The sequence below is a fragment of the Budorcas taxicolor genome, chromosome 14 (assembly GCF_023091745.1).
Source record: "Budorcas taxicolor isolate Tak-1 chromosome 14, Takin1.1, whole genome shotgun sequence".
In the NCBI taxonomy this organism is placed as follows: Eukaryota; Metazoa; Chordata; class Mammalia; order Artiodactyla; family Bovidae; genus Budorcas; species Budorcas taxicolor.
The window spans coordinates 30,392,933-30,417,671 of NC_068923.1; the positions used below are offsets into that span (position 1 = coordinate 30,392,933).

At 50.1% G+C, this 24,739-nt stretch overlaps 1 protein-coding gene across 4 annotated transcripts in view; it reads right to left on the reverse strand.

Moving 5' to 3' along the window:
* The window catches only part of ZHX2 (zinc fingers and homeoboxes 2), a 179,864-nt gene extending 161,595 nt beyond the window's left edge, over positions 1–18,269 (reverse strand). For all 4 annotated transcript variants that reach the window (XM_052651422.1, XM_052651423.1, XM_052651421.1 and 1 more), the window contains exon 1: positions 18,086–18,269. The gene's annotated coding sequence lies outside the window, so the exon portion shown is untranslated. The remainder of the gene's footprint in view (positions 1–18,085) is intronic.
* Between the last annotated feature and the right edge of the window lie 6,470 nt (positions 18,270–24,739).

The following is a 24,739-nucleotide window of genomic DNA, read 5'->3' on the forward strand; positions in this document are numbered from 1 at the left end:
TCCCCTGTGTTCTTCCAGACTCCCTGCAGTTAGGCAGGGTCGTGTGAGCAGAACTGACACGTTTAAAGAGGGTATATGAGACTCTTTAGTCTTCTTTTTCTCTCTAGGCGCCTGAAAGCCAATTCTTTGAAATGATGCGGCCAAAAAAAAATTCAGCTTGCCTGGATCCCTAAGTCACAGCTACCTTGAAGAGCTCTTGCTCTTTGGTGCATTTCATGAAAGTAAGAAATAACCCTTGTTGGGTTAAGCCAGTAGGATATCAGGGCTTATTTGTCACTGCATCATAGCTTAGCCTAACCTGACTACTAACACATCTTACTCAGTGCTTGTTCCCGAGCATTCATGCCTGTCCGTCACAGGCCAGTTATTCTCTAGTATATACACACACACACACACACACACATAATTGAAATCTCAACAACTGTTTTTCCTACCCTGTGAGATGATCCTGTAAGATTTAGTAAACTAGCCATCTCTCTTGAGACAAATTTTTTTTTTTCTTCCCTCCCTAGAGGAAAATAAATTGGTGACAGAACCGTGTGAGGGAGCTTTCCTGGTGGCTCAGTGGTAAAGAATCCGCCCGCCAAAGCAGGAGAGGCAGGTTCGATCCCTGGCCTGGGAAGATCCCACGTGCCATGAAGTGACTGAGCCTGTGCACCACAGTTATGGAGCCCATGCTCCAGAGCCCAGGAGCCGTAACTACTGAGCCCTGGCACCGCAAGCCCGCACACCCTAGAGCCCACGCTCAGCTCCAGAGAGGCCACCGCCATGAGAAGCCGGCACACCACAGCTGGAGAGTAGCTCCTGCTCGCTGCAACTAAAGCCTGGGCAGCAGCAAAGACCCAGCTCAACCCAAAACAAGAAAATAAATGCAATTCTTTTTTAAAAATACTGCATGAGGACACCTCTTGAGAATGAGGAGCTGTGTTAGTGCCAGGAAGCGCCTTCTAAAGGAAAGAGAAAAGATGCCTCTGTTACTCACTCTAGCCATGCAGCCTTTTATAATCAAAATAGTAAACTCTGGAAGGAAATGCAGGGTCCACATCTGTGTATCCCACTCACAGAGGCACTTAACACAGAGTTTTCATAACCTCTAACTAACACACCAGCTCTTCAGTGTGGCAAGTACCTGGGCTTGGAGATCACTCAGGTCTGGCTTTAAATCAAGTTAATTTCATAAAGCCTCACTTTCCTCAGATGTCGAATGGGTATGAAAGTTTCTACCAAGTGGTGTCATTGGGGGAATGAAAGAAACTAAAATAAAGTAGGGTAGACAACATGCTTGGTTCAATGGCTGGCATACAGCAGGCATTCAATCAATGCATGTCCTTCTTTCTACCACCTTTAGAGTTTGGTTTCAAGTTCAGACTTGGCCAAAAAAAAAAAAAAAAAAAAAAGGAAGAGTTTGTTTACTATTGGAAGTGGTAGAAAGATCCTGTGGTATTGCTCTGGGTGCCACACAGGACGGTGGACACGGTGTTCCTGGAAGGAAACAAAGGTTGCCTCCACGTCAGAGGAAAGAAGTGCACCCAGGAGGTACACAGAGGCCAGATGTTCAGATGAGGCAGCCGGGCAGAGCCAGGGAGGCAGGCAGATCGTCAGAATTTGGCCAAGAGGCCCCCAAACCTGGGACAAAGGCAGCCTGGGACGGAAGCTGTCTGGCCAGCTTCCTGTGACGAAATGGTCCAGTGACTGTCCTTCTGGGCACTGGCAACGCCAGCCACCAGGGGCAGCAGCGGGTAGCAACTGCTTCTTTACCTCCTTCCGACCCAGAACACAGGCTCCCAAACAGGCCAAACAATCATTCACTCATTTGTAGAACCAACCAGTCACTCGAGGGACAGTCATTTGGAACCTGCTCACTGGGCCAGCTCTGGGTTGGTGCTGGGAACATGAAGACAAGGAGGAAACTCTCCTTTGGGGCAGAGGGTAGTCCATGGTTTTTCAGGGAGTTAGAGGTGTAAAAAGGTCAAAATCCTTAGGATTTCTAAGCAGTTATTTCCAGGGCAAGAATGAGTGAAAGTGTTAAGTCGCTCAGTTGTGTCTGACACCATGGACTGTAGCCTGCCAGGTTCTTCTTTCCATGGGGTTCTCCAGGCAAGCATACTGGAGTGGGTGGCCATTCCCTTCTCCAGGGGATCTTTCTGACCCAGGGATCAAACCTGGGTCTCCTGCAGGTTCGATTGCAGGCAGATTCTTTACTGTCTGAGCCACCAGGGAACTGCTAAGTCTAGGGGATGAGTCTTGCTGGGGAGAAGGACCTACATGTGGAAAAGGAAAGAAAAGTGAAAGAAGGTGGAGCAGGCGGGGTTCAGGGCTTGGCCTTGAATGGCTGAAGTGTGGGGCACATGTGGAGTGGGAAGTGGTTATGGCAAAATATGTCTGGTGGGTAGAGGTCAGCTCTCAAAGAATCTGGACTTGATCCTATGGGTCAGAAGTTATTCAGCAGCAGTCCTTGGCGTAGACAGGAAAGTCCACTCAAATGGTTTTGAGTGCCTTTCAGCTGGTCATGTGCTTTCTACTTCGACCCACTACCTACCACTTCCCAGGTGATGCTATTGGTAAAGAACCTCCCTGCTAACAGGAGACACAAGAGAAGTGGGTTCAATCCCTGCATTGGGAAGATCCCTTGGAGAAGGAAATGGCAACCCACTCCAGTATTCTTGCCTGGAGAATCCTATAGACTGAGGAGCCTGGCAGGCCATAGCCCATGGGGTCACAAAGAGGACTGAAGCGACTTAGCATGCACGATCACTTCCTACTGTCCTACAACTGACTCCTTTCCTTGTTTCTGTTGCCTGCAAACCCCCTAAGAGCATTTGGGTTTATGACTCCTGGGAGGCTTTTTGGAGGTCAGTGGAACATGACCAGATTTGGTGTTTTAGAGCCCCATGTCATTGGAGTGGCGGCACGGGAGAATGGTGACGTCTGCCATGACACGTATTCCTCCCCTTAAGACTTCCTCCTTCTCTCTTACTGAAAAACCAACTCCAGAAAAATTTCTGTTCACTTTTGGGTGGTCAGACCCAGTATGACTCCCCACTCCTATCTCAACACACATACAGATTCTATCTTATTTGATTCTGTTTATCAACTGAGCAGTGGTGTACTGAGCCACCACTCAACCAGAGCTAGGTGTTCAGGTAGCAGGGGATGGGGGTGGGGGTGTGGGAATCAAAGTGTAAATCCCTGTGTCCAGCAAGACTGAGGTCTTGTCACAGTGCCAGAACATACCTGAGACCACTGGTGATACAGACAGCACCACAGCACAGGCCACCTGGGCTCCACGCAGGTGCGTGCTGGCATGGTGCATGCGCAGAGCTGGGAGGGCACCAGACAGGAGGTCTGAACTGCCAGCAAGCCGCCGTCCCCCAAGGCAGGACCACTGAGCCAGAAATGCCACTGCTGAGCATATACCCTGCTGCTGCTGCTAAGTTGCTTTAGTCGTGTCCGACTCTGTGCGACCCCATGGACGGCAGCCCACCAGGCTCCCCCGTCCCTGGGGTTCTCCAGGCAAGAACACTGGAGTGGGTTGCCATTTCCTTCTCCAATGCATGAAAGTGAAAAGTGAAAGGGAAGTCGCTCAGTCGTGTCCGACTCTTAGCGACCCCATGGACTGCAGCCTACCAGGCTCCCCTGTCCCTGGGATTCTCCAGGCAAGAGTACTGGAGTGGGGTGCCATTGCCTTCTCCAGCATATACCCTGAGAGAACCATAATTCAGGAAGACACATACACCTCAGTGTTCACTGTAGCACTACTTACAATAGTCAGGACAAGGAAGCAAGCTCAGTTCAGTCAGTTTAGTCGCTTAGTCCTGTCTGACTCTTTGCAACCCCATGAACCACAGCAACCAGGCCTCCCTGTCCATCAGCAACTCCCAGAGTTTACTCAAACTCATGTCCATTGAGTCGGTGATGCCATCCAACCATCTCATCCTCTGTCGTCCCCGTTTCCTCCCACCTCCAATCTTTTCCAGCATCAGGGTGTTTTCAAATGAGTCAGCTCTTTGCATCAGGTGGCCAAAGTGTTGGAGTTTCAGCTTCAACATCGGTCCTAGGTGTCCATCAACAAATGAATGGCTAAAGAAGATATGGTACATATTTTCAATGGAATATTACCCAGCCATAAAAAGGAATGAAATTGGGTCATTTGTAGAGATGTGGATGGACTAAGAGTCTGTCATACAGAATGAAGTAATTCAGAAAGAGAAAAACAAATACATATATCAATGAATATATATGGAATCTAGGAAAATCGTACAGATGAAGCTATCTGCAGGCCAGGAATACAGATACAGGAGGTAGAGAACAGATACGTGAACAGAGAAGGGGAGAGGGAGCATGGGACAGACGGACTGGGAGCGTAGCGCTGAAATTTACACGACCATGTGTAAAACAGATAACTAGCGGGAAGCTGCTGTGTAGCGCAGGGAGCTCAGCTTGGTGCTCTGTGATGACCAAGACGGGTGGGATGGGGGTGTGGTGGGAGGGAGGCTCAAGAGGGATGGGATATATGTATATGTACAGCTGATTCATGTTGTTGTTTGCCAGAAACTAACACAACATTATAAAGCAATTATATTCCAATAAAAACTATTAAGAGAGGTGAGTCCATTTAAGCCATGTGCAGAATCAACGTGGCCTTTGACCAAACCAAGTGCAAGAAGTCTCTCATCATTTCTATCACTGAAACATCTTCTATATCCAGAAATCTTGAAATTGAAAGTTAAAGTTAAGTCGCTCAGTCGTGTCCGACTTTTTGCGACCTCGTGGACTGTAGCCCACCAGGCTCCTCCATCCATGGGACTCTCCAGCCAAGAATACTGGAGTGGGTTGCCGTTTCCTTCTCCAGAGGATCTTCCTGACCCAGGGATTGAACCCAGGTCTCCCGCATTGGAGGCAGACGCTTTAACCTCTGAGCCACCAGGGAAGCCCTGAGTCCCCAAATCTCCTACTAGGATCAGTGAGCATATGCCTCCCCAACCCTGAAAGAGCATCCCTTCCCTGTCTCACCTTGATCCCCACAGGTACTATCCATCAGGTACTTTCTCAACCTGTGAGCACAGGAATTGCGCTCTGGCTTTGGTGGTAACAGAGCCAGACCTGGAGTGCCTGCGGCCCAGCCAGGAAACGCGTGAAGTGAGAGAGAGCCAGCGCTGGGCTCTGTGGATGGCCCCACCACTCCCAGGACAAGTGGAGCAGGTCCGCGGAGGGCGTGGGTGGTCGGTTCCCTTCATCTCAGGGCACTCTCTGGTCGCTGGGTGATGGCTCTCCCGAGGGGTGGGAGTGAGGCTGCCAGTCAACAGGCCCAAAGCATCAGGCCCTCCCTCAACCACAGTGACTCACAGGCAGCCCCACGGACACAGGTGTGAGGTGCGTCTGTGCCAACAGCACAGTGCTGGTCAGCATTTCCAGGGCACTGCCTGGGTGCTGGGTGCTGTGCTCAGTCCCTCACAGGCATTTGCTGTTGTTGTGTAGTCCAGTTGGGTCCAACTCTTTGTAACCGTATGGACTGTAGCCCGGCAGACTCCTCTGTCCATGGGCTTTCCAAGGCAAGAATACTGGAGTGGATTGCAGTGCCCTCCTCTAGAGGATCTTCCCGACCCAGGGACTGAACTTGTGTCTCCTGCATTGGCAGGCGGGTTCTTTGCCGCTGAGCCACCAGGGAAGCCTCTCACAGGTATGAGCCCCTGTGATTTTGCACAGCAACCCTGTGAGCAGGGACTCTGCTTCCGCAGGTCCAGGTCGGCTCGCTGTGTGCCGCTGCAAATGCACAAATTCTCCAGCCAGACTGACGACCCCTCCCGGGAAGCGGTGGTGGCTTGGTCTTTGGTGTCCCCACCTTCATCCCTCCACAACCCCGACGTGGAGCACAGAACCCCACACGCAAGGGCAGGGTGGCAGCCAGGCAAGGACAAAGGTGAGGCAAGTAGCAAACCAGGATGCAACGTTTAAGGAGGCACTCCCTCCCTCTTGGGTGCTGAGCGCAAGCGCCATCTAAGATGCCAGACACTGGGGCCTCATTTGCTCGTCAGTCCCAGCCCTGGGTAGGGAACTGGTCAGACTGGTATGTGTGGTGTGTGCGTGGGCAAAGCCTGTTTCCTTTACTCTCTAGCCCTGTGACTGACCTTCCCCACCTGGTGCCTCAGTTTCCTCATCTGTAAAACAGAGCTTCTGGTAATACCAGCAGGTGGGCGAAGAGATGGAGAAATCCGAATCCCCATACACTGCTGATGGGAATGTAAAACGGAAACAGCCAGAACGGTTTGGCAGTGTCTCAAAATGTTAAACACAAAACCCAGCACTTCCACACGTAGATAGCCACCTAAGAGAAATGAAAACACGTGTCCACATAGAGACTGCACACAGATACAGCAACGTTATTGCAATGGCCAGACGGAGACACAACCCAACTGCCCAGCAGCAGGTCATCGAATAAACAAAACGGCCCACGATACCACTGTGGTATGATATGAACTGTGTCCCACCCAAATTCATTTGCTAAAGCCCTATTCCCAGAATGTGAGTCAAGGCCTTCAAAAGCTGTCGGGGTGGACTCTAGTCCAATCCTCACAAAAAGAGGAAACTGAAGCCACAGAAGAGACATAATGGAGGCATGTGCGCAGAGAAAAGGCCATGCAAGGATGTGGTGGGAAGGCAGCGGCTGCAAGCCAATGAGAGAGGCCTCGTGAGCCACCAAACCTGCTGACACCTTGAGCTTGGACTTTCAGCCTCTAGATCTGTGACAAGATAAATATCTGTCCTTTAAGCCACCCAGTCTGTGGTATTTGGCTCTGGCAGCCCCAGGTGGTCTATGCATGCAATGGAATATCATTTAGCCACGAAATACTATGCAGTCCTGATGCATGCTGTGACATGGAGGAACCTCAAAACACGCTAAGTCAACGAAGCATGTGAAAGACCACGTGCTCTATGATTCCTTCTATGCGAAATGTCAGTAAAGGCGAAGCTATACAGGCGGAAAGAAGATCAGTGGTTGTCTAGAGTTGGCGGGGAAGGGGTGGGAGACAAGGATGGAGAATGGCTGGCAAGGGGCACAGGATCTCTGTTTGGGAAGATGGGAATGTTCAAAGATTAGACCCTGGTGATGGATGCACACCTCTGCAGACACACTAGAAGTCAGTAGAATGTACATTTTAAATGGGTGGATGTGAAGCTATTTATTTTTAAAAATTTATTTAATTAGAAGCTAATTACTTTACTATATTGTAGTGGGTTTTGCCATACATTGACATGAATCAGCCATGGGTGTACATCTGTCCCCCATTCTGAACCTCCCTCCTACCTCCCTCCCCATCCCATCCCTCAGGGTCATCCCAGTGCACCAGCCCTGAGCACCTTGTCTCATGCATCAAACCTGGACTGGCAATGTTTCACATGTGATAAGATACATGTTTCAATGCTATTCTCAAACTACTTTTTAAAATGTGACTAGTACTAACATCTATGCTACAGAGATGCCCAGGGCCCGACACACAGCACTTGGGACTTTTTACTATACTTAAATAAGTATCTGTTGCTCAACTGAAAGTTGCCTAAAGTGCCTCCAAGTTCCTTTATTTTTAGAGACCTTTAGTTTTACAGAAAACTAAACTGACCCATCACCAGCAATGCTGTGTCCCTAAGTGGCCTGCCCACCCGGGACTCCCAGTCAGCGTCTTCCGGCTGCAGCATGCCTGCCCGATGTAGCTGCAACTGCTCTGGTCTTGGGTGGCACGTGCCCGATGTAGCTGCAACTGCTCTGGTCTTGGGTGGCACAGATGTGTGCTGGGGTTCCGGCTCTGCCCTCCCCACTATCCGCTCAGCAGGGCTGCTGTACACATGCCCTGGGCTGTGACATGAGGTATAAGGGGCACAGAGCCTATGCAGTTGACATTCAATACATCAGGAACAACCCCTACGCAGGAGAAGGCCCTTCATCGAGCTCTGAACACACACCCATCCTTGTGTTCCTTAGCGAGGGCTGGTGGCTCGGCCCCCCGGGCGCTAATCAGTGGGGTGGGGGCCCAGCCCTCCTGCTGGAACCGCAGGTGCACGGAGGGTAGGAGGGGACACACGTGCACGAGCCTGAGCCTTAAGAGCACTAAGCATGGTGTAGGACTGCCTGGCTTCCAGAAACCTTGGACAAAGGACTTCCCCATTCTGTGCTTTTTCATCGATTAAACGGGGATAACAGGGTCCTCCCATCTCCCAGAAGTGCAGTGAGCTAGCCCACAGAAAGCACTGGGGCCCTGGGCCTCTGATGTCAGGAAGCAGTTGCTGCTAAGTGCCAAATGACTATGACCTTCCTGAGAGCAGGGGTGTCGTTTTCGTCCCCTGGCAGGTGCTCTGTGAGTGTCCGCGGACTGGACAGAGGAAGTAAACGAGACAGCGCAGGAGAGGGAAAGTCATGTGCTGCCGTGTGATTGTGCATCCTTGGGTCAATTCCCTCATTTCTCTGGGCCTCAGTTTCCCTGAGTCGGAGCAGGCTACCCCGAAACCTCCTTCCTGCTAGGACACTCCTTGATCCTACTCGTGCACCGTGCTATTACTCGCATCCTCCCAACATCCCCCTCCGGGGACCACAGAGGACATTAGACTTTTTACAATAAATCCCGTTTCTAAAAGCGCCGAATCAGGCCACACTCAATCTCACAGTGTCGACTGCAGCCCCCCATCTTTGGAGGGTCTCCCATTAACCCACCAGTGAACCAAACCCTTTCTGTTCTGTGGCTCTCTGCACCCAGGAGTCTCTGCTCTTGGAAATGACCTGAAGTCTTCCAGTTCTCCTGAACTGTGTGGCTCTGGCAGAAATTCACTGCACGCTTAGAATCAATTAAATTCCAGACTTCTATAGGATAATGCCACCTCGGTGCTCTCTATCAAGGGAGGTTTGGTGAGGGCCTGTGCTCCTCTCTGCTCCTGTCTGCAGCCACCAGCATCCCTTCCCCTCCCTTCTTAGCTGGGAGGAGGGGGTGGTCTCTTTTTCCATCTTCTGGCTGTCAGTCCACACGCCCGGCCTCCTTTAGCCCCAGTCATTCTGAGGCCTTTCCCTACCCTCTCTGGGCCACCACCCATCCTAAACAACTTGGCCATGTGCAATATCCAGCTCTGACCAGACTGGGTTGCAAATATCTTAAAGATGCTGCTCCTCAAAAGCCAAGGGTGCACTGCACAGGAAAATAATTTCTCAACGTCCTCCTGCACAGGCCAGGAAGATTTCATGGGGGCTCTGCATACCCACAGGGGCTAAAGGAGCCTGAGATGGCTTTTTCGTTCGAGCGATTCAGCCCAGTCTTGTAGTTTAAGAACAGCAGGAAAGTAATGTCAGCTGAAAGGAGTTTTCTGTGTGCTATTTAACTAAATGGCTCTGCAGCTGGAAAGAACCATGGGCAGACGTGTTATGATTCAAGGGCTCCCAATTACAATGATCCTCTTTTATTGTATAAAAACAGCAACCCAGCCATTCTCCACCCTCCCAATGCCTACTCCCCCCACCTCCTGCCCCCATTGGCTGGCAAGGCTGTTCAGCATCCTGAAAGTAGCACCCAGCTTCTCCTCCGTCTCCAACTCTCAGCTGTCAGCCCACTGGGATTCCTTCTCTTGCCAGAGCCAGGGATGAGAGGGTGGCGTGCCCCCTGGAGAATGTTCTGGTGTAGACACTGATAGACGCTTAGAATTGTCTTGGGAGTCGGGTTCGGGTGGCTAAGGATAACAGGCACAGATCTGGAATTCTCTTCTGTTTTAACTAACCTTACACCACACACACACACACACACACACACACACACACACACAGACACACACGCGCGCGCGTGCCTGCGTGCACTGATCCCTACATTCCTTTAGCAGAAAAGCTGTCAGACTGTCCAGAAACTCATTCTAAAACTGTCCCTTCTCCCTCCATATAGTTCCAGGCCTCCAGAAGACATCAGAAAGACCTGGTGAGGGACTCTCCTGGTGGTTCAGTGGTACAGAATCAGCCTACTGACGCAGGAGACACAAGTTCGATCCCTGATCCGGGAAGATCCCACATGCTGCGGAGCAACTAAGCCCGAGCATCACAACTGCTGAGCCTGTGCTTCAGAGCCCGGGAGCCGCAGCCAATGAAGGCTGTGTGCTCTAGAGCCCCTGCTCCACAACAAGAGAAGCCACTGCAACGAGAAGGCCGAGGGCCGCACCTAGAAAGCAGCCCCCGCTCACCCAAACTAAAGACCCCGCAGCGACGGAGACCCAGCACTGCCAAACACAGATACGTAAACATAGTGACACGTACTTATAAAGACCTGGTGATGCATAAAAGTACCGGCTTTAGAATCAGGCTGATGTGAACGCGAATCTCCGCTACCTCCTGAGACCAAGCGCCTGACCACTCTGCGCTTTGCTCTCCTTTGGTCTTTAAGATGAGGCTCCACCGTGGCCCTGGATGCACTCCTCAGAGTCACTCTGAGGGACACAGTGAAGAGAGCACGCTCAGCAGGGTGCCTGGCACACAGTAGGTACCCAGTTTTTGGATGCTCTTGCTGCTCTGAAGATGGGGGCACTGTGTTTGCGGTGTGTCTGGTGGGGGGCAGGGGGCTTTGTATGCTATTCAATCTCATCAGCCAGAATGGTCACAACTGGGGTCAGGGGCCCAGGGTGGGGGGAGATGCTCCTGAAGGATACAAATGGTGGCCCCGCTGAGGACTGGTTTTCCTGAGCCTTTCTGCAGCAGTGATTTAAACCGTCATGCTAGCACTACCCGTGCATGTGTGCCTGCAACCTGCTCCATGTAGAGTCTGGTCCTTCCTCGGTTTTCTGCAGCTGGTTTGGAGTCCAGAAGCCGCAGGTGCAGGCATCCAACCAGCCCAGGAAATCTCATTCATCTTTTCTCTCTACCCTTCTCACCAGCAGGCTACTTTTCTCTCCCACAGAGTCTGTTCTGGGCCCCCGACAGGGAGCATTCCCTCCCAGAGAAAGAGCTAAATCAGCCTGGCCACCCTTCGAGGCCCCAGGAACACAGGAATCCACTCCCCGCCCGGAGGCTGACAGCAAACAGTTCCCAGGGTTTTGCCAATTTCCCCCTGCAAGGTAATCAGGCGTGGCTTTAAATCCAGGAAAGTAAACCCAGCAGGTGCTTCGAACTTCTCCATCCCAAACCAAGCCGGTGCACCTCTAAAGTCTGAACCTCTTATACCAAAGTGAGTGAATGCCTGGGCCACACTCCTTCATATCGATCCCCCATGAATCAACAGCACAAGCATTTCATTCACTACAGGTTTCATGTGGTAAATATTGTTGTACTGAAACACTGTGTAATAAGATTTAATCCCCACTAAGTGTTTCAGTACTAGGGGACAAGAGGCGGGCAGGAAGAGAAAGAAAGTGTGTGAACTATGGCTTTTAACAGGTAAACTGTTCACCAGGAGTGGGGTGGCAGGGAAAGAGAGGCATCAGCAAGAAAACTTGATTCTGACTCTGGTCTTTTTTGATTCCCTTTTAAAGTCTGGGTGCAACATGATGGACTATTGCCAAGACAGTTTTTCTTCTTGGGGGTCTGCTACATGTGTGTGTGTAGGAGACAGACACACACACACACACACACACACCATTGCCAATCAATCCCTCTTAAATGCATGACTTCAAGCATAGAAACAAGAAACAGATTGGGGTGGCTGTTGTTAAAATCACAACCTATTTGATGGAGGGTGGGGGCAGGGAATTGAGAGGACTTTCACTTTTTCAACTACAAAAGAAACGACCCTGTCAGTACCCAGAACAATGCCCACTCTGTAACCACCAGGGTATGTGAGCAGCTGAGCATCTTTTCAGAATGGCACTGCCTGGATTTGACCATGACATAGCACATTACCTGAACCAGGGTCCCACTGTGGTATTTCAGGAGAGCTCGCCATATCAGAAGCTGCTCAGATTTGCCACAAATGAACGCATATGTGAGTGTGTGTGTGTGTGGGAGGGGGAGAGGGTGGGATGGAGAAGAATTGCAATGAACTGGGGACAGTTGGGGTCTTGAAATCTATGGCACAAATTCATGCATGTTAATTACCTGGCCCCTCTCAAGGATACAAGAAAGTCACATCCTGGAGGTGGTGGCAAGATGATGATGGCAGGTGAGGATGGTGACAATAGGTTACATTTACTGAGCAGAATCCACGTGGCAGGCACTATGCTAAACCCTTTTGTAAATTTCTTCAGCTTCACAACAATCCAGAAAGCAGCTACTGGAATAATCTCCATTTTAGAGCTGAGGAAACTGAGGTTTATATGTAACAGCCCCAAATCATAAAGTGATTAACTGAGAAGAGAATCAGGAATGGTGGCCTTGCTGGAGGAAGCCAGTGTGGGGAGACCGACAGAAGGGCCTCTGCGAGCATCCCCTCTGTTTATATACATAGTTATGACTGACTCACATTGTATGGCAGAAACCAACACAACACTGTAAAGCAATTATCCTCCAATTTTAAACAAACGTGAAAGAAAAAAAAAGCAAAGCTGAAGGGTCACAACCGAAATTATTCTGCTGATGAGTGCTGGAGCTGCAGGTGGGACCCGGGGAATCTGAGGCTCAGGAGAAAGGCAAGCGTCATGTTTGGGGAGTCAACTGGTCCTCCCTTCCAATGTGTCCAGTTTCACTCACTGAGTTACTGCAAAAGGAAAGCTAGCTGCTTCCTGGTAACAGCTGACTAAAGGCTTCCCTGGTGGCTCAGCAGTAAAGAATCTGCCTGATGCAGGAGACACAGGAGACAGGGGTGGGGGGGTGGGGTTTGATCCCTGGGTCGGGAAGATCCCCTGGAGAAGTAAATGGCTAACCCACTCGAGTACTCTTGCCTGGAAAATCCCAAGGACAGAGGAGCCTGGCGGGCTACACTCTATGGGGTCACAAAGAGCTGGACATGACTGCAGTGACTGAGCGTGCACACAACAGCTGACTAACATCAGGTTAATTCTGGATTCCTATTGGCAGAACCTAAAAGAAAATCTCCCTCACTTTCTTAGTGTGCTGTCTTCTTTTTGCCCTAAGGCAGAACTGGTCCCTTGGTCTGAAACTTTCCAGAACTCATTCTAGTTCAAATAAGAACCAAGCTGATTTATTTCCATAAGGCACACTGCTGGCAGTCTTACCTTCTTAAAACACCTGACAGTCCCTCCTCAGAAGCCTGCCATGGCTCCCTCAGTTCAGCTCAGTTCAGTCGCTCAGTCGTGTCTGACTCTTTGCGACCCCATGAATCACAGGACGCCAGGCCTCCCTGTCCATCACCAACTCCCGGAACTTACTCAAACTCATGCCCATCAAGTCAGTGATGCCATCCAACCATGTCATCCTCTGTCATCCCCTTCTCCTCCTGCCTTCAATCCTTCCCAGCATCAGGGTCTTTTCCAATGAGTCAGTTCTTCACATCAGGTGACCAAAGTATTGGAGTTTCAGCTTCAGCATCCGTCCTTCCAATGAGTATTCAGGACTGATTTCCTTTAGGATGGACTGGTTTATCTCCTTGCTGTCCAAGGGACTCTCAAGAGTCTTCTCCAACACCATAGTTCAAAAGCATCAATTCTTCGGCGCTCAGCTTTCTTCACAGCCCAACTCTCACATCCATACATGGCTCCCTAGTACCTACAAATTAAATCAACCTCCTCCACGTCTGCCCCCAAGTCTGGCGTCATCTCTCTGCACAATCTTCCCTGAATCTCCCTCTCTACCTCAGCAGAACACACGTGGCTCCCAGGATGCAGTTTTAACTTCATCCAGAATACACCCCTTTTCTCATCTGAGGCCACACACACTTTATCTGCCAACTCAACAACAGTTCCACCATTCACCCTTTCTGCCTAACAAGCTGAATCCCCGTATGTTTATGGCATTGATGCGCCTAACTAAAAACATGTGATTGCCCCTTCTCCAGTAGGTTCTGGTGACCATGTGGCACAGTTCTGGTCAAGCTAAGGACAGAAGTCCCTGAGAGGGGTGTCCCTTTCCAAACGTTAACAGTAAAGCCACACTAGGTAAATGTTCTGTGTGCCCCAGTCATCCTACTTCTCCTTTCCTGGAAGGCAGATGTGAGGCCTGGAGATGCAGCAGCCCCCTTCCCACCATGAGGTGACAGACCTGGGGTCAAATGCCTATAACTCTATGGGTGGCAGAATAGAAAGGCAGAGCCTCAGTCCCCAGTGATACAGCTGAGGCACCATTCCACCCACTTTCTTCTTGTCCAACACAAATAGGCCCCCATCTGGTTAAGTCATGGGTGGGCAGAATTTCTGGTGCTAACAGCTGTGTGCAGTGATACCGGACACACCTCCAGACATGGTTCCTCCTCAGTCATGGGTAGTTTCCCAGCTACCCACTCTGGGAAATCCTCTATGGGATCCCTCACAGCGCAAGAACTGCGCCCTTCATGTTCCTTCCACAGTAGTTACTCTTCTCAATTCTAGCACCTATTTAATTCTGCTTGATGTGGCCTGCTGGCTGCTCAAACTCCTAGGTGGTAAGGGGTCTCAGTCCACTAACATCTCCCTAGTTACTGGAGTAGGGCTTTCCATCAAGGTTAGCGAGATGCTCCATTTCATCAGCATCTCCATCATGTCTAGAATAGCATTATTGACTTGTGGACGGCGCATGTTCTGGAGTCTGGAACTCTGCTTACTGTTTACTGTTTGGCCTTGAGCAAGTTAGAGGACCTCTCTGTGTTCCTAGGTCCTCATCTATATAAAGGAGAGAATGATAGTACTTGCCCCACTGGGTTGTCATGAAGACAAAATAGTTTAATTCTAAGCACTTGGTCCCTGACATATAAAAGTGCTTAATGACTATAGCCCTTTATTAGTGTGATGAATATTATAGTTATTGAATAAACAAATCAACAGAGTTGCTAAATATAAATGAATTAAGAGATGAATTAGGACTTCCCTGGGGGCTCAGATGGTAAAGCGTCTGCCTACAATGTGGGAGACCCAGGTTCAATCCCTGGGTCAGGAAGATCTCCTGGAGAAGGAAATGGCAACCCACTCCAGTATTCTTGCCTGGAAAATCCCATGGATGGAAGAACCTGGTAGGCTACAGTCCACGGGGTCGCTCACGACTGAGCGACTTCACTTTCTTTCATGTAGGAGATGAAACTCAGGAAAATTCCTACAAGTTTGGACCACTGGGCAGTGGTCCCTCTTTCCTCTTTCCTGCCTTTACTTTTCATTCTAACTACAACTTCCCATATCTGAGGAGCTGCTATACTGGAGTGCTGTCTAAGACTTGGCTTCAAATGCGGAATCTAACTCTTGTTGTGTGGCTTCTGGGCAAGTTTTTGTCACCTCTCTGAGCTTCAGTTTCTTCCACTGGAAACTTGGGATAATAATCGTATTTATCTCATAGGGTTATAGTGAGAATTAAATGGTAAAGCATGTAAAATATACAGCATTATGCCTGGCATACTGAAACAGTGTTAGCAACTGTTATCAAACACTGTCAATATCCTTTTTTGTCAAATGCACAGCACCCCACTGAGTCTCAAGGTCCTGATGGGGACAGGACACTTGAGGTGGGATTGCCTTCGGGCATGTCAAGATACGTTGCATTTACACTGGGAGAATACTTGTGTGCCAACAAACATTTGTGGCGTCTTGATTTTTGCCTTTAAATGGGAATTAGTATATTCAATTTACCCCAAAACCTTGGCCTCTGAATTTTCCCCTTAATAGCTGTTAACTTCCAAGTGGACCCTTCACTGACACCAAACCTGGCCAGAAGGTAAATATGCACATGAGAACAGTCAATGGAGCAGAGTGTTTAAATAGCAACGATATTCCCAGATCGTGTGTCCAGCCATTGTCAGGGACACATTTCAATCTTACTTGTAGATTTCCCCCCTTTGGCCTTAAAAAGAAGATGTATCTACAGCTTTATATTAATTTTCCCTTTAAACTTAAACCTTCATGTGAGTCCCGTTCAAGCACTTGAGGGCTCCATTAATCTATTTTTACTATTAAACATGCCATTTTACAAGATATTTATTTCACTTGGTTGTCATCCAAATGCTTTTTGACATTACTGCCCTGGGACTCCACTACTTTAACTCACTGCCCTCATAAACAGAAAATCACCTTTAGACGGAAATCTTGAAGAGCTCTCAGAACTTCACTCCCTACACTTCAAGGCATTCACTTCTGCTCAACATTACAGGAGAGAGAATGCGCATGTGAGTGAGTGAGTGAATGAGTCTATGTATGTGTGTGTTTTAAGAGGATAATTGTGGGAGGTTTGAGCAACCCGAGGAACAGCGAAGGGGGCAATGCCTGTCCCCCAAATCCTGCATCCCGCCCCCCCCACGGCCTGACTCGGACTTGGGGAGCTGCTATTAGTAACATTAACAACACCAGGGGGCTTCCCTGATGGCTAAGGCGGTAACGAATTTGCCCGCAATGCGGGAGACCCAGGTTCGATCCCTGGGTCGGGAAGATCCCCTGGAGGAAGGAAAGGCAACCCACTCCAGTATTCTTGCCTGGAGAATCCCCATGGACAGAGGGACTTGGGGGGGTGGGGTGGCCATAGTTCACAGGGTCGCAAAGAGTCGGACACGACTGAGCGGCTAACATTTAACATTAACACTGATAACAGGGAGACTGTCGGGGATCGCGCTGGACAGAACTCCAGGGTCCGAAAAGACTTCGTGATCCCTGGGGCCCAAGCTGGGCAGCGCCACTTTCAAAGGGGAGGGGTCCAGGGAAAGTCTTGGTTTCCCCACCTTCCTCCTGCCCCACCTTCCAGAGAAACAAAAGGCCATCGCGGAAATTGCTGTGAAGGCAGAGACCCCACTGGCGGGGAAACCAATCCATCAGGTGGAAGCCTGAGCAAATCACAACTTGGCTTCCCCGTCAAGTTTTCTCCCCAGCCTCCCACACCCTTCTCCCCTTCCGCCGCCGCTTCCCGAGCTCCGCACGGCGACGAGCCCAAGGGGACCGTCCTGTGATGCTCACTGGTTTCCAACTTTCCGCTCATCTGCGTCTCCGCAGCCTCCTGCACAGCGGCTGGGAAAGGGGCAAGTTTGCAAAGGCGAAGAGTCGACCAAGTCCCGGGGACCCCACCAAAGCGCCGTTAACACCAACAAAGCTGAACCTCTCCCGTGGGGGCAGAGACGAAAATGCGACCCCAGCGGTTCCGGGCCGGGGGGTGGCGGGTGGCGGTGCGCGGTGGGGGTGGCGACGGTGGGCTGGGGCGGGCCGCCGGGCCCTGCGGGGAGGGGGGGGGGTCCCCGGGAGGTGTCCCTCGCCGCCCCTCCCCACGCGGCTTCCCCGGCACCTGAGCGGGGCGTGGGGACAGCGCCGCGCTCCGGCCCGGCCCGCGCGGCAGGTAGCTCGGCCGCCCGCCCGCCCTCCCGCCCGCGCCGCCGGCAGCCGGCAGCCGCCAGGAGCGCGGAGCGGAGAGGCGAGCCTCAGCCCACGGCGTCATGCTTCCTGCCACCACGTTACGGCGAATCGTCACCGGGAGCGGGGAGACGCGGGGAGCGCGGAGGCGGGGGGGCGACGGCGGGGAGCACACACACGCAGCCCCCCGCCCGCCGAACCCCGCGGAGCCGGGGCCACGTCCCGGCCGAGTCCCCGCGGGACCGGCCCCGCTCGCACAAAGCGCCGCGCTCGGGCCAAGGAGGGAGGGAGCCGGCCCCGAAATAAATAAATAAAAACACAGTCGGGTCTACGTAACGCCCTGTCGAAAGCGGACGCCATATTTTTTTGTGGCTTATGTCGACATAGGGAAACGTAGACATGTTTTTTTCCTCCTCCTCCTCGCTCGGCCTCCCATTTATCCAAACTTGTAATCAGAACTCTTAAAAAAAAAAATCCCCCCCCACCTCTGGCTCCTCTGATCTCCTCCCACCCGCAAAAAAAAAAAGCCTGCACACTACCTACCACCCCCCTCCCGCGCCCCCCTTTGCAATCACAAACCCGGCCAAGTCCCATTAACAACACATTTTTCGGGAGCGGCGGTGGCGGCGGTGGGAAAGTTGGGCTGGAGTGGCCGGTGCCCGGCGTGCGGGGCTCGGGGCCGGCTGCGCCGGGGCGGTGGGGGGGTGCTCCGCGCCGGGGCGAAGTTTCTTACCTGCGCCGGGGGCTGGGAGCGCGGGGACCCGGGCTGGGAACGCGGAGACGCGGCACAGGGGCGTTCCAAAATGGAACTCTGCTGGCTCCCCCCCCACCCACTCCCCACTCCCCACCGGGCGCCCGGCTCGGGCTCCGTGGGAAAGAGGGGGCCAAGCCAGCCTGCCAGCCAGACAGACAGACAGAAGCCCCCGTACGGAGAACAGTGGCCAAAATTTTTAAAAAGGGGGGGGGAAGGAAAAAAAAGGGGGGAAAAAATGTCTCGATCAGTGGGGAATCTACGCCAAAACCCACATGATCTGTAACGTCAGCATGCGTATTTGCATACGATACCACCACCCGAGCTGCCACCCGGGCTCGGGTTCCGCAGAAAGTTACAAAGTGAAATTCAGCTCCCTCCGGAGACGCCGGCGAAATGTCAATTTTCAGGCGGGAGCTAGAGGGGTGGGAGGGGGGAAAGCTAGCCCTCAAGGCGCTCGTTACTAGCCAAGGTTGGGGTGGGGGCCCCGTAAATTAAGTTAAAAGTCTGAGCCCAGTAACGGACTCGGTGGAATTTCTGCTAGGGGAGGAGGGGGAGGCGCGAGCGAGATCATTGAATATTAAGCAGCACCCGGCGAGGCGGCCGCGGCCGAACCCTCCCGGTGCAATACCCATTTTCTTTATTAAAAGTTCAAGGTGTCACAGATGAGCTCAGCAAACTGTTGATCCCGACCACGTGGAGTGGCGGAAGGAGGGACTGCGGGGCGCGGCTGCTCCAGCGCGAGCCGGCGGCACCCGGGACCCCGCGTCCCTCCCGCAGCGCAAGGGTGGGGCCGCCGCGCGCCCCGGGGCGCGGCCTGCGCGTTCTCCCGCCTTTGGACTCAGGGAAATAATGACAACTTTAAAAAAAATTTTTTTTTTTTAAGCGAGACACATTTAACTCCTGGAATAGGAACGAGAGCGCTTAGGGTAGGCAGGGTAAGAAAGAGCCCCTACTTATATAACGACTCGAAATTAGAGGACTTTTGCCCAAGAGAGTCTGAGATTTTCGCTTGCGCCAGGTCTGAGGTTGGTTAAACATCCTCAAACTTTCCCCCTAAGCGTCAATAAACAAACAGACGCCCCGGGAGCTGACTTAAAAACTCTTGCCGGCCAGCGTTCTCTGGGATTCTCAGACTTCCAGAAATGCACACCCCCGCTGCGCTCATAGGCAAGTCCCTCGGAAGCGAGGCGGGTCACTTTCGAAATTGCGACTCCGGCGTTCCTGGCGGGAGGGCATCCCTAACTGTTGCCTCCCCCTGGATCTCCCTTTGGGCTCCTTAGAGCAAAGGCGAGTCGGGATGTCGCTGCTCTCCGCCTACGGCCTCCGCAACCGCGAACTTGCGTTTGGGGCGCAGCGCTGCTGCTACAGTGTCCAGCTAAGGAGCTCTAAGGGATTTGGGATTCAGGAGACGCTCTGGAATCTCACGGAGAACAACCTGTCTGCGCCTCCGGGTCCTGCCAGGATGAACCCTTTTCCCCTCCGTGGGCGTCTCGACGCGTCAGCATCTTCCAGGTGTGAGCTGAGCGCGAGCGCGCACGAGCCAAGAGGGGGAGAGAGGATGCTGTCTGGGGTTGACTTTTGATGTTCTGAGCGCCGCGAGGAGACAAAGAGAGCCTGGGGCTGGGAGGCCCTGCGGAGTCCCCGCCTGCCCTGAAGATTAGCAGGCTCGGAGCGTCGGGGTTTCCCGGCCAGCCTTTGCTCCGGGGAATTAGAACGAACTCTAGCGGCGGCTTGCGACTCGGCTCCGGGCGCGAGGGCAGCAACAGGTGGCCGGGTGCGGCGGAGTGGCTGCAGGCGAGGACCGGGACTGGGGTGCAAACGGCTGGCTCTGGGGCTGACCTCGTGGCCAAGGCACTGAGTGACCTTTCGGCATTTTCGTTTCCGAGGCTGAGGAGAAGAAAGAAGCCAAAAGGTTTTTCTAGGATCTCATCGGAGACTCGTTTCTTCAACAGAGTCTCCTTCTTTGGGTCCCCAGGAATTTTTGCAATAAAAATAACTCGTATGCAAAACTTTCTTACTGGCTTGCACCTGTTTGTTCCGTTATTGCTGATGTAGGGTTTGCTTGTTAACAGTGCATAAAATTAGATTCTGGCCTGGGAGGGGGGGTCTCTTCGCGAGACTATCTGGTACCTGAGGCTTCAGCTGCCCGGGCAGGCAGGCTTTTAAAATATTGTTAAGAACTTGCTGAATGACTATGATCCAGGTCACATCGCATCTTTCTCAAACTCATTTGATACCTACTGTCTAAAATCCTAATTTGTTAGTTGCCATCAAACCCAGAATTTAGGGATGCTGGTTTTTGTTTTTGTTTTTGTTTTTTTTTCCCCTTCCCTCAAGGGTGTGTCTGAAGAGTGAAAGAAAAAGATGTCCCCAACTCTTAATATTTTTATGTTGCTTACTCTTGACTCTTCCAGGTCATCTCATCATTTCCCCACCTTCCCTTGAAAATGATAGCTCTCAACTTGTTTCCATGGAAATTACTGAAACCTTAAGGAAGCTATTCCTGTTTGAGGCTGCACCTCCCTTTTGCTGGTCAACCACCTTGGAGGGGTTTCTATAAGCCAGGTTCCCTCTGCCCTGTGCCGCTCCTCATTACCTCCTTCTTCTGGCTGGGCCAGTAAGTAATAGGATGGCAGGGTCACGGCTGAGCCAAGCAGGGTAAGCCCTCTGGACTGTCCACTGAGTTCCCATATCTTCAGGGCACTTGGATCTCCTGGGCACTGTGTGGGCCTCTTATGTGCCTCAGTGTCTTTAAATTGTTCAAAGTTTAGCATGGACTCAACTTTCACTATATAAATAAACAGGAGGGGATGAAACAAGGGTGACTTTTGGCTTAAGTGCTGGAATTTGATTTCAGTTTGCTTTATGTGTAGGTGGAGTAGGCAGATCCTTATCTGCTATGATTCAGGAGCTTTGGAACCAATAATTATAGGGATAATGTTTACTGAGTGCTTTGTATACATATACCAGTTGCTTCTGAATCTTTTTTTTAACTGAAGTATAGTTGACTTACAATATTGTATTAGTTTCAGGGGTACAGTACTTAATCGTTACAACAACCCTTAGGCAGTGATTCTCCAAATATTTTATCTTGGGTTCCTTTAGACTTTTAGTATTATTGAGGACCCCAAATAGCTTTTGTTAGCCTGAGTTTTATACATCTTGACATTTACCATATTAGAAATTGAAAAAAATTAAAGCAGGAATTTACAAACACAGTGTCATCAGAGCAATGACACTATATGTCATGTAGCCTCTGGAAAACAACTGTACACTTTAGAGAGAATCAGAGTGAAAATAGTAAGTAATATTTTACCCCTATAACCAAAACACGTTTGACCTTGAGGACTCCCTGGAAGGGTCTTGGGGGCCTCCAGGATGCCTGGATAAGATTTTGAGAACCACTGTTAAGGTAAGTTATTATTATGTGCATTTTACAGGTGAGGAAGCCAAGGCTCTTAGAAATGTAGTAACGTGTCCAAGGCAAATGAAGGGAACAAGGATTTACACTAGATTTTTCAGAGGCTAGAGCCAGAGTTCTTAATGATTGTACAATTCTGCCTTTTATTAACAACCCAAGCTCCACCCTCAGCCTAGAACAGCCTCCAGTGCTTCCCAGGACTGCTTTTATTAGCAGCAATTATCTTTCAAGCTTCTATTATGTATCAGCCCTTCTTACACATCATCTTGTTAAATCCTTACAACCAACCTTCCCTGTGGGTATTCTCTCTCCCATTTTACAGATGACAAAACTGCAGTTCAGAGAACTTAAGAAGCTTCTTCAAAGTCACCCAGTCAGTAAGCAGAAAAATCTGGGTTCAAATCTTTGTCTGGTGGCTTCAAAACCAAGGAGAGATAGGAGTCTGTCACTTTGATTTATAGAGGCCAAGTAGGGAGGAAGCAGCTTCTGTTCATGATTTAATAAGAACTAGGCCAGGTTAAGAAGTCTTAAAAATTTAGAAATGGCAGGAGGAGAAGAAATAAAAAGCAGCATTACCCTTATGGGACCCTTAATCTAATGACAACAAATCCACACTGGCTTGCAAACTTAAAAGAGATGTGGTGGGGGATGGGCAAAGATTTGGAATTGAGATGGGGGTTGTGGGGTTACCCCTTCCAGCTATCTGATCCCTGCATTCACATGCTAGATAAGCATTTTTCTAAATGAATGAAAAAAGAAAACAGAGAAATAAGAAAAAGAAAACATCAGCAGTCCCACCTGGCACTGGTTATAATTTTGATATGTATCTTTCCATATGTTACATTTATTGACTTTTTCCATTATGAAACTCTTAAGAGAAATGAAAACAGTTAAATATCAATTTACCAACTGTAGCATGGAATGGCCACTAGTGACACGACTTACAACAAAGCGAGACAGAGTGTGACCTCTTAGCACATTCAGACTGCTTTACTGAATACCTGCGAGTGAAAGGAAGAAAGGAGGCATCCTAGACAGAGGCTGTCTCCTTGCATGTCTGCATCTCCCCACCCCGTGGCTTGATGTAAAATATCTCGTGCCCTGAGATCACCCCTTGGCATTGGTAGCATTGGAGCTGGAATTTGATGTTTTCAGGTTTACAGCAGGAGCTTGACTTGGCAGCGACTTGATCCTGCTTGGAGTGGAGAGCTGAAAGTTTACCAAATGGGGAAAACTCAGAGCTTATTTTTTCTTTGATTTTTACAGTCTGGTTTGATCCTTGCATCATCTCTATAAGGAAAGCTGAACTGGCATTATTGTTCCCATTTTACGGAGGGGGTTACTGCGGGTCATAAAGATCACATCATTAGTTCAAGTTCACAAACTAAATTCTGAACCATAATTTAAATCCAGGGCTTGTAACTGCAAAACTATGTAACTATGCCCCATCTTCATCACTTTTTATCATACCAAAAGGGGTCTAAACGTGGCTCCTATCAGATATTGTCCCTCTTTTCTTGTAGAACCCTGGAGGAGAACTATTATATCTACTTATGCATTTATTTGGTTGTATCCCCACTAGAATGTAAGCCTCCTATGGCCAAGTACTTTGTCTAGTTCATTGCTGTTGTATCCTTATGTTTAAACCAACATGGCTTATCACAGGTGCACCACAAATGAATGCCAAATGAATGAAGGAAGAATAAATGCACTTCTTGCCAAGGTTTATCCAGTTATAGGGAGCCAATGCTTTTCAAGAGTATCCCCATCTTCTGTTTACCTAGAGTGACCTTAGCTAAGCACATCAGTTACCAGGATCAAGGCTTGTGTTTCTATGGTGCATAGGCTTTGTGTCTGGTGAGACACAGCATGGGTGGTCAGTCCTCATTCGAATTCTCATCGTGAGAAACATTAGCAACAGAAAACCTGGCATCAAATCTTTTGAACCATTCAAGATTAAAAGACGCTTACTCCTTGGAAGACAAGTTATGACCAACCTAGATAGCATATTCAAAAGTAGAGACATTACTTTGCCGACTAAGGTCCGTCTAGTCAAGGCTATGGTTTTTCCTGTGGTCCTGTATGGATGTGAGAGTTGGACTGTGAAGAAGGCTGAGCGCCGAAGAACTGATGCTTTTGACCTGTGGTGTTGGAGAAGACTCTTGAGAGTCCCTTGGACTGCAAGGAGATCCAACCAGTCCATTCTGAAGGAGATCAGCCCTGGGATTTCTTTGGAAGGAATGATGCTAAAGCTAAAACTCCAGTACTTTGGCCACCTCATGAGAAGAGTTGACTCATTGGAAAAGACTCTGATGCTGAGAGGGATTGGGGACAGGAGGAGAAGGGGACAACAGAGGATGAGATGGCTGGATGGCATCACTGACTCGATGGACATGAGTCTGAGTGAACTCCGGGAGTTGGTGATGGACAGGGATGCCTGGCGTGCTGCAATTCATGGGATCGCAAAGAGTCGGACACGACTGAGCGATTGAACTGAACTGAATGATAAATTCCTTGATAACTCATTACTGGGTTGAAATATACACACAGTTCTAGAGTAAAAACCCTTTGCAGTAAATGAAAGTTTCAGCAGGTATGGTCCATGCTCTCCCAAGATGGCTGCAGTCAATCCTTTCCCTCCCTTTATGAAAGACACTTCGCCATTAACAGATAGAGTTGATCTCCCCACCCCTTGAATCTGGACTAGTCCTGTGATTGCTTTGATGCTCTGAAAGTGATATTCTGAGACATATCACTTATGAGTCTGGCATTTTCTGCTTCCTTCCTTTTGGAATCCTGCTGCCATGTTGTGAGAAGCCCAAGCTTCAAGGGGAGGCCACATTGCAGAAAACCAAGATGCCAGGGACAACGGCCCCAGCTGATTTCTGGCTGATTCCCAGGCAGACTTTAGCCATATGAGTGAGCCATCTCAGGCATTCCAGACTAATTGACCTCCCACTTGACTGTAGCCCCAGTTGACATCACATGGGGCCGAAGATCTACCCAGCATAACCCAATCAACCCACAGAATCATGGGAGATGATAATAAAATAATAGTTGTTTAATACCACCAAGGTTAGTCTATTACACAGCAATAGATAATTGAAATGGGAGGTGTTTTCCTCTTGTTTTCATTTGCATGTATGTCTGAATATTCCAGCTGTACTTCCCACTGGTCTCTGTAGGATGTAGCATTCTGCCACCACAGAGAA